Source organism: Felis catus, chromosome B4 (genome assembly GCF_018350175.1).
Source record: "Felis catus isolate Fca126 chromosome B4, F.catus_Fca126_mat1.0, whole genome shotgun sequence".
Taxonomy (NCBI): domain Eukaryota; kingdom Metazoa; phylum Chordata; class Mammalia; order Carnivora; family Felidae; genus Felis; species Felis catus.
Window position 1 is genome coordinate 115,508,524 of NC_058374.1, and position 17,716 is coordinate 115,526,239.

The 17,716-nt window shown below is 47.8% G+C and overlaps 1 long non-coding RNA gene across 1 annotated transcript; it reads left to right on the forward strand.

Moving 5' to 3' along the window:
- The first annotated feature begins 4,463 nt into the window (after positions 1-4,463).
- LOC109501724 lies at positions 4,464-6,690 on the forward strand. Its single transcript, XR_002159968.3, has 4 exons — positions 4,464-4,548; positions 5,076-5,182; positions 5,529-5,703; positions 6,200-6,690. It is a non-coding gene; the product is annotated as an uncharacterized LOC109501724 (long non-coding RNA).
- Positions 6,691-17,716: the final 11,026 nt, after the last annotated feature.

Genomic DNA, 17,716 nt, shown 5'->3' on the forward strand with positions numbered 1-17,716 from the left:
GTGTGCTTGTCTCAGCCTTCTCTTTGAGGACAGTTTCTCTGTTTATCTTATATTCCCCTCAGCCCCGAGCACAGTGTCTTACACTTAGTAATGGCTCAATAAATAGTAATTGAATTGACTTGGAGTTGGAGTAGTCACTTTAGTAATCACGTGCACTGATCCACTATCTTCGCAAATATTTTGTACCCTACGTTCAGAAACGATATCCATTCAAAATGGCACCAAGGTGGGAGGCTTCTGCTCTCCAGTTTTTATTTTTTATTATTTTTTAATGTTTATTTTTGAGAGAGACAGAGACAGAGACAGAGTCTCTGGGGGGAGAGGAGGGGCAGAGAGAGAGGGAGACACAGAATCCGAAGCAGGCTCCAGGCTCTGAGCTGTCAGCACAGAGCCCGACATGGGGCTCAAACTCACCAACTGTGAGATCATGACCTGACCCGAAGTCGGACGCTTCACCCACTGAGCCCCCCAGGTGCCCCAAGCCCTTCAATTTTTAGAACAGCTTCTGTTTCTTTCATCAGATTTTAGGAGACATAGGGACATGTGGGGGCTGGGCGGTGGGGTGGGGAACAGAGCCTAGCAACTTAGTGGGAATTTCAAGGGCTCTGAAGTTAGGTTTGAATCCTTGTTCCATCGTTGGCCACTCGTGTGACCTTGAGGAAGTTCCTCATCTCTTTGAACCTCAGTTTCTCACCTCTAAATGGAGACAGAACTACCTATTTGACGTTTATTTGTGAGAATATTAAATTAGAAAGTTTCTATGAAGCACTCATTCAGTGCCCAGTGTATAGCAGGTATAAATCATAATTCTCATAATCATCCTTATCCTAGCAGAAAATAAATTTCTATAATCATCCTACACTACTCATATTTTACTCCAGAATCAATCGCTGTATCTTTTAACGGGTATATATCGGGTACCTAGATACTTACCCAGCATGCTACTGACTGTGGGGGCGAGTAGAGATGGAGATCCAGAAATCACATATGACAAGACTGTGATCTGTTTGAATGGACAGTATTGGCAATAAGAAGGTTTATTGACCTGTGGAATCAACAGGTTTTCAAATGCACGTTGAAACATAAAGATTTACTTAAACCGAGGTGAGATGCGATATGATGTGACAATGAGAAGCCCCTGGGGTTCATTCCCTGCTGTCCTGACCCCCGTCAGCAGACGAGCATTTCTGTTGTCCTGGGGCTGCATGGGCCCCGCCCTCTGCAGGTGCCTAACCCTTCACACCCCCAACTCCTGCGCTTGGAAGTACACCGAGCTTGGCTCAGCGCTCTTCTGTCATCACCTTGAAACTCTTCATGCTGTTCTAGCAGGCTGCACATCTGCATGTTGTGCTGGGCCCCACAACTTACGTAGCCAGTCCTGCTTATAGGAATTGAGGGGTTATGCTGACTTCATTTTCTGCACATCATGTGCTCATAAATATTTCTGAAATGAGTGAATTTCACTTCCACAGTCGTATGGGTGACCAATGCTCATACGTCTGCTTTTACCTAAAGTTTTACACTTGGAACTTACAAAGTTAGGTACATCCGTGCCTCAGACTTTGAATTTTGCCAATAGGACATTTACAATCTTCTACAAAACCTCCATGCAGAAGAAGCAAAGAGAGAAGCCAGAAGAAGCTGGATGACTTCTCCACCTCGGTGGTTAACACCTGAGCTCTTTTTATACATGTGGTATACATCCCATCACACTCCAACACACACACACACACACACACACACACACACACACACACACACACACCCCTCATGGGCACACACACGTCTTTTCCTGAGATTGTTTTGGGACCAACTGTCACTCTGAAGTACACAAATTGATAGCACATATTTAGAAAGCAATTCAAGAACAATTTGTGAAATCTGTTGGAATAATAGACAAGTAAAAGATACATTTGAAAAGACATTTCTTTGTTGTGGCAAAACACACATAACACAAATTTACCACGTTAGCCATTTTAAAGCTACGGCTTAGTGGCGTTAGGTACATTCACACCGTGATGCTACCAGCGCCACCATCCATCTCCAGGCCTTTCCACCACCCCCAACTCAACATCCAACAATAACTTCCTATTCCCCGCTGCCCCCCAGCCCCCAGTAACCACTGTCTACTTCCTGTCTCTATGAGTCTGACCACTCTGAGTACCTCGCATAAGTAGAATTGTGCAATATTTGTCCTCCTGTATCCATCTTGCTTTACCTAGCATGTCTTCGAAGTTTACCCACGTAGTAACACGTGTCAAAATTTCATGCTTTCTTTAAAATTTTTTATATGTTGATTTATCTTTGGGGAGGGGTGCAGAGAGAGAGGGAGAGAGAATTTGAAGCAGGCTCCAGGCCCTGAGCTGTCAGCACAGAGCTGGACGTGGGGCTCGAACTCTCAAACCGTGAGATCATGACCTGAGCCGAAGTTGGAGGCTTAACCGACTGAGCCACCCCGATGCCCCCAAATTTCATTCTCTTTAAAGGCTAAGTAATATTCCACTGGCAGTACATACCACATTTTCTTTATCCATTCATTTCTCAATGGACATTTGGGTTGTTTCAGGTATATTTTTTAAAAGAAAAAGTCATAATATTCCCTGAGAGTTTTTAAATTTTACAACACGCAACATGAAGTTTTGATGATGGTGGTGGTGGCCAATTTGTCTCAGCACCAGTCAGCTAGCAGCCCTTCTTTCCCACACAGCCTGGGAGATCTTCTGTGATCACAAAGAGAAAGAAAGCTACCAGAAAGAAAGAGGAAAAGGTAACCTCTCTGGAGATAAACTTTTGGTCAAACCTGGGTTTATCAGCATTGTCTCAGAATGTCCATCAAATACCTACACTCCCAGCAGGAACACGAGCCTTAATAAAAGGACACAGATGCGTTCATCAATGACATTCATCAATGTCAGAGTGACAGTCTTATACACTGGAGGTCATTTCCACATAACCCAAATGAGTCCCACCCAAATCATAGAATTAAGTTTGCCTTGAAGCTGACTCAGGCAAGTGAGATATGGAGCCTCTCTCTCATCTAGGAAAATTGTTTTTTCATACCCAGAGCTAGAGCTTGTGGTATATGTGGGATGGGGTACAGATTGCAAGAGTTGATGTAAATACTCACATCTGTGGCTTATCTGTTATGGAACATGCCAACCTTGTTACCCTATTAGATTTACCCAAGTCAGTAAAAGGCCTCAACAAACCAAACAACAACCCAAACATTGAATAACAGTGTCTGCTGGAGTGTAGTGATAGCTCTCCTTCTTTTCTATGTCCCTTCATTTGTCACATATCCGTAGAGCACCTACTATTCATGTGCCAGGAACTCTTCCAGTCACTGTAGAAGTGAGCAAGATGGGGAAGGAGGTTGTACATGTATGAACAGTAAGCAAGCAAATAAACAGGATGACTTCAGAGCGTGTCATTCCTACTAGGGACCTACTTGGGGACATGTGACAAGGAGTGGCTATGGGAAAGGAGAGTCACTGTTGACCAGGGCATCGGGAAGGCTGTCCTTAAGAGGAGAGCCTGGAGCTGAGACCCAAGGCTAATAGGAGTAAGCCATAGAAGGAGCTGCAGGGAAGGCTTTCCAGGCAGAGGAAATTGCAAATGGTAAGGTCTACATGTAGAAAGAGTTCGGTGTGTTCGAAGGGTGGAAAGAAGGCAGACAACCATGGCAGGACACAATGGTGGAGGAAGGAGGACTGTGCAGGCTCAGGGAAGGATTCCGACCAACTAAGGGAAGCTGGAGGTAGATGATGAGCAGGAAAATGAACGGAATTACTTATTTAAAGGAGTGCTCGTGTTGTAGCTGCCGGGTCGAGAAGGCAGCATGTGAGTCTCTGTTTTCCCCCTTCTTTCTTCTGGGAAGATCACAGGTTGCAGAAAGTTCAGCCTCGCCTCACCTTCACTCAGCAGGACCTCTGTCAAAGTCTCCAGCCAGATGCTCTGTCTACTGTAGCACGAGCCCCTCTGGAGGTGGCAGCCTGGGGGGACATCTGGATGCCTTTATCAGGAGCTGCCCTGACTCATTGTTGGGTCTTTTGTCTTGAGCATTCTGTTGCTTCATACTTGCCTTGGATAAAAATGGGGAGGAAGTTTTTTGTCTCCGAAAGAGCTCCTGAGGGAAATGACATGAAGGCCAGAGACTAGAAGTGCTCAGAGGGAAAATCGTGGCTGGTGGCCCTTTCTAGATGAGTGCACACCCTGCACCAAGGAGCAAGCAAAGGCAGAGGGTCATTTCCCAGACTCCTGGCCTGCAGTAGGCAATGATACTTTGGGGTGAGGGTAGAGTCGGCTGGGAGGGTGAAGCTTCATTACTTCCTTTTTGAAAACTGGCCCTCCCTATTCCATGTTTTCAATAGATGACATTCATATCCAAGGATCAGAAGAGAAATCCAATTTGGAAGTAGAGAATGAGAACTCTGGGGGTGGTACCTGAAGTCACAAAAGGGAATGAAGAATCTCAGGGCATGTATGTGGAATAACAAGGGAAGACCAAAACCTGATCTCTAGAGACATCAACATTTCATAATGAGCAGAGTAAGAAGAAACACAGAAAAGGGGAAGAGAGGGCCAGGGGAATAGCAATGACCAAGGAGAGTGACAGTCTTTCAAGAAAGGGTGTGGCCAACAGTGCGAACCAGAAATCCAGGAGCCCCACTGCAAACGTGGCTGGTGGTTCAACCATTGGCTGGTACTCACTGTTACCCAGGCAACGGCATCCCGTTCTTTGAATAGATCTTGCTTTGTGTGTGGAGGTAAGGGGGTGGGGAGGAGGGAGAGGGAGATGTCAGAGGTATACGACACAGAACTGGCAAAGGTTTTCCAATGAAGATTGACCTCAGCAAAGTTGTGTAGAAATGGGCCAGTTGCCAAGATATTACAGAAGAACATATTCCAGACAGAGGAGGTGGAAGGGGAGCATCCTGGCAACTGCCAGTCACCTAGTATGCCTGGACTGTGGGGTGCGTGTGGGAAAGTCATGAGAGATAAGGCTACAGAAGACACCAGTGTGAGATGACAACAGGACTTCCAGTCTTATTAAAGAGTTTACATTTTCTTTCAAGGCAATAGGGATCCACCAAGACATTTTAAGCAGAGGGCTGTTATGATTAATTTTACATCTTGGACCGATCACCCTGGCAACAGAGAGAGGCTGTTGCATTCATTCAAGGTGAGAAATTACAAAAGCCTGTGAGGGTGAGGGTGCGTTTGTGATATATTGGGGAAGAATTGTCAGGGCATTTTATACTTACTGGCAAAATTAGACATTGACACCCTAAGTCAGGCTCAATGACAAAGACTGCTAGTAACAGAATTTCCAGTAATTAGCTGGGCACATGGCTCACCAAAATAAAAACTGCATCTCCCACCTTCCTTGTAACTTTAGGGGCCATGTGACTAAGTTCTGTCCAATACCTTAGAAGTACATGAGTCTTAATCTGGGAACCTTCTCTGTACATTACCCACTACCCACCCTTTGCCCCTCTTCATTATCCTTTCCTCCTTCCTACTGAAAGTGATGACTGGAACTGGGGCAACCATCTTGGACCTTGAAAGGACCATGACCTTCAGAATAGAGGTCAAACATAGCAGAGAAACAAGACAGAAGGAGTCTCTGGGTCCTGGAGAGCTGCTTGGAGCAGAGCAGCCCTATCAACCTGGAGCACCTACCTGGAGCACCTACCTTTCATGGTAGAGATAAACTTTTTTTTAAATCTTATTTAAGACACTGTTATCTTAGACCTCTTTTAACTAATAAAGCTCTCATTTTTAGCTGTTCATAAAATCCCAAATTCTGGGAGCCATTATTCTGTACCACCTCTCACCTTTTAGCATATTCCCCCTTTTGTCTTCTGGTATCTTGTCTTTTTTTAAGTTTATTTATTTATTTATTGAGTGGGGGGAAGGGGAAGAAAGAGAGAAAATCCCCAGCAGGCTTCCCTCTGCCAGCACAGAGCCTGGTGTGGGGCTTGATCCCACAAATCGTGAGATCATGACCCAAGCCGAAACCAAGAGTCAGGCACTCAACTGCCTAAGCCACCCAGGAGCCCCTCTAGTGTCTTTTTTTGATCCTTGGCATTGAACACACAGGCCCATACCTAGTAAGTGCTCAATAAACACTGAAAAGGAGGAGAAAGAGGAGGAGGAGGAGGAGGAGGCGTATCCAGAACTGTCTTCTTGTTTTCAGACCTTGTTAATCATCAGATTGGAAGACATTTGCAATGTAGATTTCATCACGCCAAATAGTTAATGCCTTGCCAAGCTGCACCCTTCCCAGGAGTGTAAATGAGGAGGGAGGAGACTCCAGAAAGACTGACTCTGTTTACCTCACATGGGGACATGCAGCCTTGAAAACACTGACTCATCTGCTCCTGGGGCTTCCTGATTTGTAAGAGGTTGCAGCAGGAAGAGGAGGAAAGACAGCATCAGGGTAAACATGGAAAATACCTGCGGCTCAGATTCAGGAGACGACTTCGGCGGACTCCACCTTCTCCCCAGAGCCTGTGCTGCTTCTTTGCGGTAAATATCTCAGTTATAACAAATTAATGTTTCCTACACGTATTTGTTCAACACGTCTCCTCTACCAGAGCCCTAGTTCCACCAAACTCAAGAACCAACCCTGCCTTCTTCACCCTGGGACCCGAAGCACAGAGGTGCTCAATAAAATACAGGTTGAGAAGGGGCACCTGGGTGGCTCAGTTGGTTAAGCGTCATGAACTCACAGTTCGTGAGTTCAAGCCCTGCTTCCGGTCTGGTGCTGACAGCTCAGAGCCCGGAACCTGCTTTGGATTCTGTGTCTCCCTCTCTTTCTGCCCCTCCCCCGCTCGTGCTCGCTCGCGCTCTCTCTCTCTCTCTCTCTCTCTCTCTCTCTCAAAAATAGAAATTAAAAAGAAAACTAAAAAAAAATACTGGTTAAAAATAAATGAATCAACCTTTTCAGGCAGAGAGGGAAGAGATTAACAAACAGAATCAGTCAAGCTGTCCATGGGGAAAAAAAAACCCTTTGCAAGTTTGAAAGGAAATTACTGTATTGGTAGATAAGATTATTCTATGGATGAGCCCAGGTAGGAGTCTGGATCCGGAGCCAACTTCTTTAGTTCAATTCCCATCCACCCAAGTAACCTCTCTTACCCAGTGCTCCAGGAAATGCGAATGATTTTCAATACTCACTTAAAATCAAAGTGAACAGTAAGTCAACTGGGAGCAAGGGAGCAGGCCAAAGGCTGTGCCCAAGGTCAGACAGAAATGAGTTTGAAATTATCGCCTGGGCCTGGGGTTGGGGGCCTGCCTGGACGAGGCAGGGCCCAGGGCTGAGGTGGGTGGGGAGAAGAGCCGGTCTGCCCCGAGGGGAGCGGGTACGGGGGAAGGGCGCCCCCTGCCGGGGGTGAAGGAAAAGGCATCCGCACGCGCGGCGAGGAGATTCGCCCCTCGGTCCCGAACCTCGGGAGTAAACGCCAACTTCTTCCAGCGAGAAAAGGTAGAGGGGACGAAAAACCGACTCAAACTCCTGCCGAAGAGACGTTCTTCACAAGCCTTTTTCGATCCTCCCCCTTACAGCCCCAAACTTCCCCCGCCTCAAGGGGAAGAACTGCGATTCATTGCAGATACTGATCGCCCGGGTCCCAGGAAGCTGGATGCTCCCCACTTCCCATCCCTCGAATCCAAAGAAAGAAGAGATCGCTTGGGAAGATCCGCAAAGCCAAGTCTTAACGGACCCGCAGGACCGTCGTTTGACCACGACACCTTCCCCTTCCTGAGTTCCTAAGTACAGGAGCAGGATTCCTTGGGCTGGGTCTCCGTGTAGGAAGAGGGACTGAGTGCGGCCTGAGCGCCTGGCTCTTGATCTGGGGGCACACGGTGGGGCAGCCCCGGGATCGCCCAGGACACCCTTGAGGCTGAGAGTCGGGACCCCTGTGCCTCCAGGAGATGGCCCGAAGGCAGGGAGGGGCGCGCAGGGCCAATGTGGGGGCTGAAGCCCGGCTCTGTTCCCCGCCTCACAAGCCCCCCAATCTGGTCGCTCATCTACAAAATCCGGAGGCTGAACTGGATGGTGGCCCCAACCCTGGTAACTCCTGATCTGTTGTCCTTTTTTAGACCCAGACTGTGTCAGTGGGGGGACGTTGGAGAGTAGAGGACGATTTGGGGCGTGAGCTAGAAGAAAACAATGGGTGGGACCCACTGACCAGCTTCTTTCACAAGAAAGGCTTAGAGGGCCCTCGAAGGAACTGGTCTCTCTTTATTGAATCGGGAGTGACACCTAGTGGCTCATCCGCCTCACCGTCACCGTGGTGCTGGTTCTCTCTGGAGCACTTGCCAGGCCCTGGTGATCGTGGCTAAAAGCTCTGGAAGCACAGGCTGGCTAGCTACCGCTGACGTTTCTTGGGACTTCCCCGGGCTCCAATCAACAGCCCTTCTCCTGCAGTATACGCCAATCTAATTTGAACGCTGTTCTTGGTCGAGCTGACTCGGGCGCATCACTCACCCGCAGGCAGCAAGTAGGTAATGAGCTGGCTGCTGTTCTAGGTGCTGGGGCTACAAAGAGGGCTAAACCTTGGTCCCGGCCCTCAAGAAAGTCACAGCCCAGCGGGGAGGGGGGCGGGGAATGGAGCTGCAAAGAAATATTATACTGCATTGGGCAAATGTCAAGAGTGTTTTGTTGGAGGCGGTGGGGGTAACAGAGGTGGGCCCTCTGCCTAGAGGCACTGAGGAAGACAATAATCCTTGAGCCAAGTTTTGAAGATTAGATGGTGTGGTAGGTAGAAGTCTACAGTGACCCCAAGGTTCCCAGCCCCCCAGTGTACACACACCTTCTTCCAATTATCCAAACACTAATTTCGGTTCAGCTGCAAGAGGGTTTGCAAATGCAAGTAAAATCCCAAATCGGCTGACCTTAAAATCTGGAAATTTTGCTTGGTGGGCCTGACCTAATCAGGCAACTTTTAAAAGAGACTAGTCTTGTCCTGGCAGAGGGAATTCAAAGCATGAAAAGACCTTATCATAGGTGAGATTCTCATCTGCTAGCTCTAGAGATGAAGGGGACTACATGGCAAAGAATGTGGGCAGCCTTTAGGAGCTGAGAACAGAGAAACTGCCGAGAAGAGAGAAACTGAATTTTGCCAATAACCCAGGAGCTCGGAAGAGATCCCTGAGCTTCATGTGAGAACACAGCCCCAGCTGATTTCAGCTTTGTGGGAACCTGAGCAAAGAACCAGCCATGTTGTGTCTGGCTGCTAACGTCGTGGTAATCTGGTCTACAGCCATAGAACTTACACAAATGGCCATTTGAAAGAGGGGAACGGCATGGACAAAGGCTCCGAGGTACAAAGCAGCAGGTGCATTTGGAAAACTGAAGTCACTCAGGGTAGCTGAATGGGAAGCAAGGGAAGTGGTAAAATGTAATGCTGAGAACTTGGCTTTCGGTCAAATAAACCGTGCCCTTGGGCTAGTTAACCTAGTTCTCTGTGCCACCGTCTTCTCAAAAGTGACATGGGGCTCATACTAGTAGTTAAGACAAAGGGTTGTTTAGTGGGACATATGCATATGGAGGGTTCAACGCAGTCCTCAGATATGATAAGTGTTCAACAAAAGTGGGTGGTAATAGCTGTAGTAATTAATCACATGGAGAATGGACCAGACTAAGGGGAGGCTAAGTAATGCACTTTCTTACAGTGTGGTCGGAGACCCCCTTACTGGGATTGTCTGGGGAGCTTATTAAAAGTGCAGATGCCTGAATCCTATCTTGAGTCCAGACTAAGTCAGACTCTCTGGGGGTGGGGCCTGAGAATCTCCGCTTTCAGGAAACTTCTCGGGTGACCCTTATGAGATAACTAGGCCTTGGTTAATAGTCCAGGTGAGAACGAGTGGCTGACAGAATCAACCAGGGCCTCGGCAGTGGGAACAAGAAGACGGTAGACCCCGAAGGAGGTAAGGCAACTGATTAGGAGGGTTGGTTGAAGACAGAGGGCAAAGGATGAGCTAGGGACATTTGGGGGAGGTAGGTAGCTACATTGACTCAGATTGGGTCACGAGAGTCCCAGCATCAAGGGACATCCCACTGGAAAGTCGTGTAGACAGTTGAGACGACTAAAATTTAGGAGCTAAGTTGGGGCCGGGAAGACAATTTTGAACATCCGCGAGGATGAGAAGTCATGGCGTGGTGCCTGTGGAACCAGACGGTGGTCAAGAACAGGACCAATCACAAAGGCTGACTGCACGCTGCGTGCAGAGGGGTCCAGGAAGGTGGCCGCGACCAGTGTCCCTGGTCTCGGAGCAGTCCAGATAGACAAAGTGTGAACGCACCCCGAGACCTAGCTACCAGCAGCCTGCTGGCGGGATCGGTGAGGCCCATTTCAGCAGGTGAGGAAAGAGGAGGCCAGACCTCCCCAGGCAGGAAGTAGGAACAGTTCTTCAGAATTGTGGCCGTAAGGAAAAGAAGAGACAGAGGGTGTGATCTTGAGGACACAGCCTTCTCCCGTAACCACTGGTGTGAATCTAGACACAGGGCCCACAACGTGGCTGCAAGCTGGGCAGCCCTGTACCCGCCGAACCCGGACCGAGAGGTTCTCGAAGAAGGGTGCCTAGATGCCAAAGGTTGAGGATGCAGATACGTGTATCGGTGTGGGGCTGGCCCCACGAGGCTGGAAAGAGGAGCAGGGTGGAGATGGGCTTCACTCTCTGGAGAACAAGACAGGAAAGCTGAGGGCCCACAGGCTAAAGGGTCGCTGGGCTCTGTTGAGAGCCCAGCCGGGATTACAGAATCAGAGTCTGTGCTAGTGACAGGTACCTGGGATGGCACCTGCCATGATCAGCATAGAAAGCCCTCATAAGCAGCGGCTACCCCAGGGTTACCATTATTGTTATTTCATAAGCCAGGTAATGGCCCCAGAACCCTCTGCCTGCTTCCTACCTCACACAGAGTGAGAGCCCAAGTCCTACAGTAGGAGCTGAGCCTTCCTGTGTCTCCCTCCCCCAGTCCTCTCTGCTCCGGCCACATGGGTCTCGGTGCCGTCGATGAAGCACGACAGACTTGCTCCCACCTCCACGCCTTTGTCCCTGACGTCCCTTCTCCCCGCAAGGCTCCTGCTCCAGCCATCCCCGTGGTTCATTCCCTCCCTCCTCAGAACTTTGCTCAAATGTCACCTCAGCAAGACCCGCCTCGATCGGCCCAATTTCAGCTCGCGACGCCCTCGTCCGTGCCCCGGACCTCCCTACCAGCTTCTCTGCTTTCTTTGGCCCCACAGCGCTTTCCACCACGGCCAGGCCCCAGGTTTTATTTTTCTGTCTACTGCCTGTCTCTCCTCAATAGAACGCCTATCCTTTTGCTCACTGCAGTGAGCACCCCCCGTGCCTGGCGTGTCGTTGGCGCTCAGCAAAGATGCGTCCTGCAGGAATGAATGATGCCTTCACTAAGGTCTCGGATCAAATGGCGCCTCTTCAGGGAGCGCCACGGCCACCACCTAAAACAGCCCTCCTGCTCACCCTGTCTATCCTCACTCTGCTGTTCGCTTCTTCAACAAGCTTATCCACAGCTGGTATCACGTATTTCTTTATTTGCTTATTGCTCATCTCCCCAGCTAGATGTCTGCTCCTGGAGGGCAAGGATGTTGTTTCGTTCACCATCTATCCCAAATGCCTATAACAGTACCAGGTACAAAGTAAGCGCGTGATACATATTTAGTGAATGACTGTGTTATTATTATTATTATTATTTTTACCATTATTACTAATGGGGGTATTGGAAAGCAGAAGGTAAGGAGCAATTGCCCTGTGGAGCGTGGACCAGGGCAGGAGGAAGGTCTTCAGGTGGGACATCTTAACTGCACTGACCAGTGGAAACTACAGGAGGAAACAAGGATCCCCCACCCCCCAGCCTGGACTGATCTCTACCCCCGGCACCCTGGGCACCAAAAGCATGGACTACACCACAAGCAGTACCCAGAGTTTTCTTTTCTGTTCTCCTGAAGTACCTGGAACGGCACGCTCTGATGCTCTATAAATACTTGCGAAGTGAGTGCGCGGGAACTTCCTGGAACTTTAGAAGGCTCTGCATCAACACCAACATTTGGTCAGTCTATTCTTGGACGTGAACCAAGCAGCACTTCACTTTCAAAGTGAAATTCAGTTGCTAAGGCAAACTCTGGGGTTTTCCACCCAAAAGAGGAGAGCAAAGAAACAGAGCAGGAGCACCTGGGTGGCTCAGTCGGTCAGGCATCTGACTCTTGACATTGGCCCAGGTCATAGTCCCAGGATTGTGGGACTGAGCCCACACTGGGGTCCACACTGAACATGGAGCCTGCTAAGATTCTCTCTCTCTCCCTCCCTCTCTCTCTCTCTCTCTCTCTCTCTCTCTCCCCCACCCTCTCCTTCTGTCCTTCTGCCCCTCTCCCCTGCTGATTATCTGTCTCTGTCTCTCTCTAAAATTAAAAAAAAAAAAAAAGATACCAGAGCCATAGTGCCTGGTCCACTACCCACTTGGATAACCTCTTGTACCTCAGTTTCCTTATCTGTAAAATAAGGATAATAGTAATACCGACCTCATAATGTTGTTCCGTGAGCAGATGTCTAATATACCTATGCATATATATTTAACAAATACGTACACACACACACGCACTTTTTTTTTTTAACACTTCCTGGTATTATGCCAAGAACTGTAAGAGCTTTGAGAATTTACCCAACTTGTAAACTCCCAAGTTACCCTACCACTCTTTCATAAATGTTGGCAGATGACACAGACTCTGGTCAGAGGCGAAGGATGAAGGCCCTTACGAGTCACATCAGTAGCCATTGCCAGAGTGTATGTGTGCTGGTTTCCTGAGCCTGATTCACATGGAGTAGTGCAAAAAATACTACCTGCACATGCAGGGGGTTGCATTATCTGAGTGGAACCCTGAGCTTGGTGAGCCAAATATTTCACAATTTTTTTCAATGTTTATTTATATTTGAAAGAGAGAGAGACACGGCATGACTGGGGAGGGGCAGAGAGAGAGAGGGAAACACAGAATCCAAAGCAGGCTCCAGGCTCTGAGCTGTCGGCACAGAGCCCGACGCGGGGCTCAAACTCACGAGCCGCGAGATCGTGACCTGAGCTGAAGTCGGACGCCCAACCGACCGAGCCACCCAGGGGGAGCCAAATATTTTATAATGGGCAGTAAGCATTGCTCTTTGCTTCAGTGGGAGACACTATCTCTATCTTCCAAGGCCCTTTGCCAATAAACATCTTTGAAAAGATAATCTGGAACAGAAAGAGTCAGCGCCCCTGCTTATGGGATGTACAGAAATATAAGAGATCCATGAGAATTGTCTCCCAACAGTATGTGGTAAGAACTATTATTATTATTAATAGTAATAATACTATGGAACTTGTATCCATACAATATAACTTCCTCTTCTTCTTCTTCTTCTTTTTTTTTTTTTTTTTTTTTTTGTGACTCTGAGACTGACAGAAATTATAACAAAGCAAACCAAGGTAGGGACTAAAGAAAAGTTACAAAGACTAATGGCAAGCCTTGGCATATGAGTTAATGTTCAGTGACTAGACTACCAAATGCACTTCACAAATGGGTTTCTGGGGGAAAAAACTGCTGTCAGCAATTGATTGTGATATTGGGCAAATGAGTTTGCAATTTCATGCTGAATAATCTATCACTCCATATCTTGGAAACTCAGGCACTCAATCTTTTTTGACAGGCAGCGTGTATATTCTATTGCCAGGAAGGAAGGCGATTGTCAAATTTCTAATTTTTCTCTGTGAAAAATTAACATTTAACTCAAATATAAGATCTGGAGGAACACATAAGACCTTAATTACATAGCGCAATCCATGATTTGTGCTAATTAATAAGCTGATGAAAAATTCATTGGAATTCAGAGAAGAATCAAAGGGGAAAACTGGCCAGTGTTAACACTGAGTTTCTATAAAATGTTTAAGCCTTTCCAAACGGGCAGCCACTCCTCTGTCATAATTATAATTTAATCATTCACGTGACTATTTCATTTTGTAAGACTTTAGTTACACATCAAAAACTAGGCAGAGAGAATATTTCTTTAAACTTTGTGATTTCTAGGGGCATCCGGTGGTTCAGTCAGTTTAGCGTCCGACTTGGGCTCAAACAAGGTCATGATCTCGCGGTTCTTAAGTTCGAGCCCCACAAGTTCGGGCTTTGTGCTGCCAGCTCAGAGCCTGGAGCCGGCTTCAGATTCTGCGTCTCCCTGTCTCTCTGTTCCTCCTCCACTCCCACTCTGTCTCTCTCTCTCTCTCCCTCTCTCCCTCTCTCAAAATTAAGATTAAAAAAATAATTTAAAAAGGAACTTTGTGATTTCTAGCAGTTATATTATACTAGCACGTTAGAGAGTTTTGAAGAAGACCAGTTCAGCTACCTGAGATAATGAATTTTTTAAAGATGCGAGAGTAGCCATCCGTTTGAATCCTGGCTTTGCCATTGACTGGCTGTGACCTCCAGCAAGTTCTTGGAGCTCTTTGAGCCTGTTCCCCGTCCAGGTGGAGGTGATAATGACGCATGAGGTTATGGTGAAGTTGAATGTTATTGCTGTGAATTAATCCCCTCCAGAATCTTAACCAAACCAGACCAGGAACCAGATGGAGATTGAAATGCAACGACTGGCTTGTTATCAGTACAGCTGGACTGGTTAATAAGGTAGTACTTAGGCCGAAATCGGGCTCCCTGCATCCACTCTCCCCACCCTGGGGCCTGACTGTGGGGCGGAAGAATCTGCACGATGACACCCAAAAGTGTCCCAGGGAGGGTGCGCTGCCCCACACATACCCTTTGGGGAGCAGGAAAGACAGCAGCCAACGGGAGGCCTCTTCTTCTCTGTCCTTCGTTAAGATGTTCTGGCTTCTTGAACGTGGGTTGATGTGTTCAATTACATTCATTTGTTCGCTTATCCCACAAAGAACCATTGAGGGCGTTATGACTTGTCAAGGGTACTTGCAAACCATTTGCAAACTAAATAGTGAACCAGGCTTTGGCACCTGCCTTCATGCACCTTACAATCTTGCGTGCAGATGCACGTGCGATCAAACCACTGCAGTTTTTCACCAGGAATCAGGCGTGGAGGTTATACAAGAAGCAAATCTGTCAAAGGTTTACCAAAAGTACCTGGGCCGTACTAAGCACTCTAGGTCTTGGTGCTTAGTATGGCTCCTACAACGTACGGCTACTACTGCTCCTACAACGATTAGGCACCAACTTTTTGGGTTTGCATATCACAATACCACTTGGTCTATTAATAATTATTTCATTAACTCACCTTCACCAGGCCCCTGAGCAAGTGTCTGTGAAATTACAGGCTGGAAGGGCTGGCTATGCTTATATGATACACGTGAGAATAAAATATGTAATTATTCAAATAAAACCTGACCATCTGAAAGCCTGCCACAGTCATCTCCTCTCCCAGCACACATGGAGAAGCCCTGTTTTATGAACAGCTTCGATCTCATTCCATCTGCCTGCAGATTTTAAACTGCATGCAGGCAGGCATCAAAGCCTGGTTTATTTTTTTAGTTTGCCAATAGTTTGCGAGTACCCTTGACAAATAGTACACCCCCAATAAGTGTTTGGGGAAGAATGAATGAATGGATGCATGTAATTGAATGCATCCTCTGATGTTCAGGAAGCCAGAACATTCCAGGGCAAAGAACGGAAAATAACAGGCAAATTAAGAATTGCAGTGAGCTGCCTTCTGCTTCTCCTCGCCTCTGCCTCTGGGATAACTGAACTGACCTGCCCTCCCAATTTTCTCTCTCCCCTGTCAACAAACAAACCTCCTGGCTTATTTGACAGCAAGTTGGACGGGGTTTAGGAGGGAATGGATCTTGCAGATGTAATGAATCAGAAGCAGGACACAAAAATCAGATCTCGGCAGCAGCAGAATGCTCTCTGTTTAAAAAGCACTCGTCCCTTAGGCTTGAACAGATTAGAGGCTGATAATTTATGTTGAAATCCTGCAAAGCCCTCCATAAAGTCCTATGGCTTGTCCCTGCCTTCTGACTGACAGATATGAAAATAGAGACTGATTTGAAAACCTGAGGCTATTTAGCTAGAGCAGCATTAATTTCTCCATTAGAAACTAAGAAATGGGAGGGCGGGGAGGCCCCAGACACCACAAAGAAACAGATGTTGCCAGTGGAAGGCCACGCCTTTTTCCAAATATGAAACTCACACCGGGCTCTTCCAGCTTGAGTTAGCTTTCTGAGCCTCCAGGACCCCAGATTGGCAACAATCATTTTTTCCATGCTAGTTAGAATGCCCTTAAGCTACAGTCATTAGATTTGCTGGACAGCGGCATCATTCTGATGTTATCGGCTGTGTCTTCCTGTTTTCATGAATAATGTATAAGAAGGAGCTGTTAGAAATGGATTCTTCCATGGCTGACGGTATCGCCACCAGACAGGTCCCTGAATGCTCAGTCACTTCATCTGCAGCACCCACAAATCTCCGTCCTCTGCTGGCTACCTCCTGGCTGCCTGCCATGCTTGGAGAACCTTACAAAGACACCCTATCTCCCCTTCTAACCTCTATAGTAAGGAAACTGAGGTGGGGGGGGACAAGAAGGGGTGCCCACCACCTTCCTTCCTTTTCATCTTTGCTCCATGTCAGAGGAACAGCGCAGGTGCTACTGATGCCAAGTTCATGGGTTTGATTCCTGGCCCTGCCCGACGTGGGCCGGCCAGCCTTGCTCTGTGTCCAGATGCCTGCTGAGAAAATGCTTCTCCTTGGGCACGGGAGAGAGCTGGAGGAGAGCCTCTGCCTGCTTGTTTGTGTCTATATTTCTCTCTGCTCGCATCTGTCATATCTTCACAAAGAAAAGGCACATCTTTCAGCCCTGCCCCTTCACTCACTCATTCATCCAACATATTTTTATTACCTGTGAACCTCTAGCGGAGGAGGCATGCAGCAATCAAGGATTATAGAAATGAATAGAAAATGAGTACAAAGAAGACCATCCGTTGTGAGTGTTTAATAGAGGGAGGTAGCCGAGTCAGGGAAGGCAGTGAAAGGATGTAAGACTGAGCTAAGAGCTGAAACATGGGGGCCTTAAGTCAATGGATAGAGTCCAGGCAGCAAGGAGGGCATGTGCAAAGTCCCTGGAGCAGGAGGGGGCAGGGCCCCCATTAGAGGAAGTAGAGGGTGACCTGGGGGTCACAACACAGTTTGCAAATAAGAGCCAGGAATTCTCTGCCGCCTTTGACGTCTTCTCCACTTTCTCCTTCCCAACAGTCTCCCCCTCCCTTGAGGTCCAAGAATTGCTCAGTCCTGGCTCTTCTCCCCCTTCCTGACTGTTCCTACCCTCCCAGGTTCATCCACCATTGCCTCTTTTTTTTCTTTCCTTTTTAATGTTTATTTATTTATTTATTTTGAGAGACAGAGAGAGCACGCACAGGTGAGGGGCAGAGAAAGAGGGAGAGAGAGAATCCCAATCTACACTGTCAGCGCAGAGCCCAATGGGGGCTCAGTCTCATGAGCCATGAGACCACAACCTGAGCTGAAACCGAGTCGGATACTTAACCCAGGCACCCCCTATCCACTATTGCCTCTTAACTGTGGGCGTTGACGTAGAGCTTTCCCACCTCTCTGTGCCCTGGTGTCAGAGACAGTGCCTGTCTTCTAGAAGGAGCCCAGTGACGGTGATGACCATTTATTGTTCTGAGTCCCAACTGAGACTTTGAAAGCATTCTGAA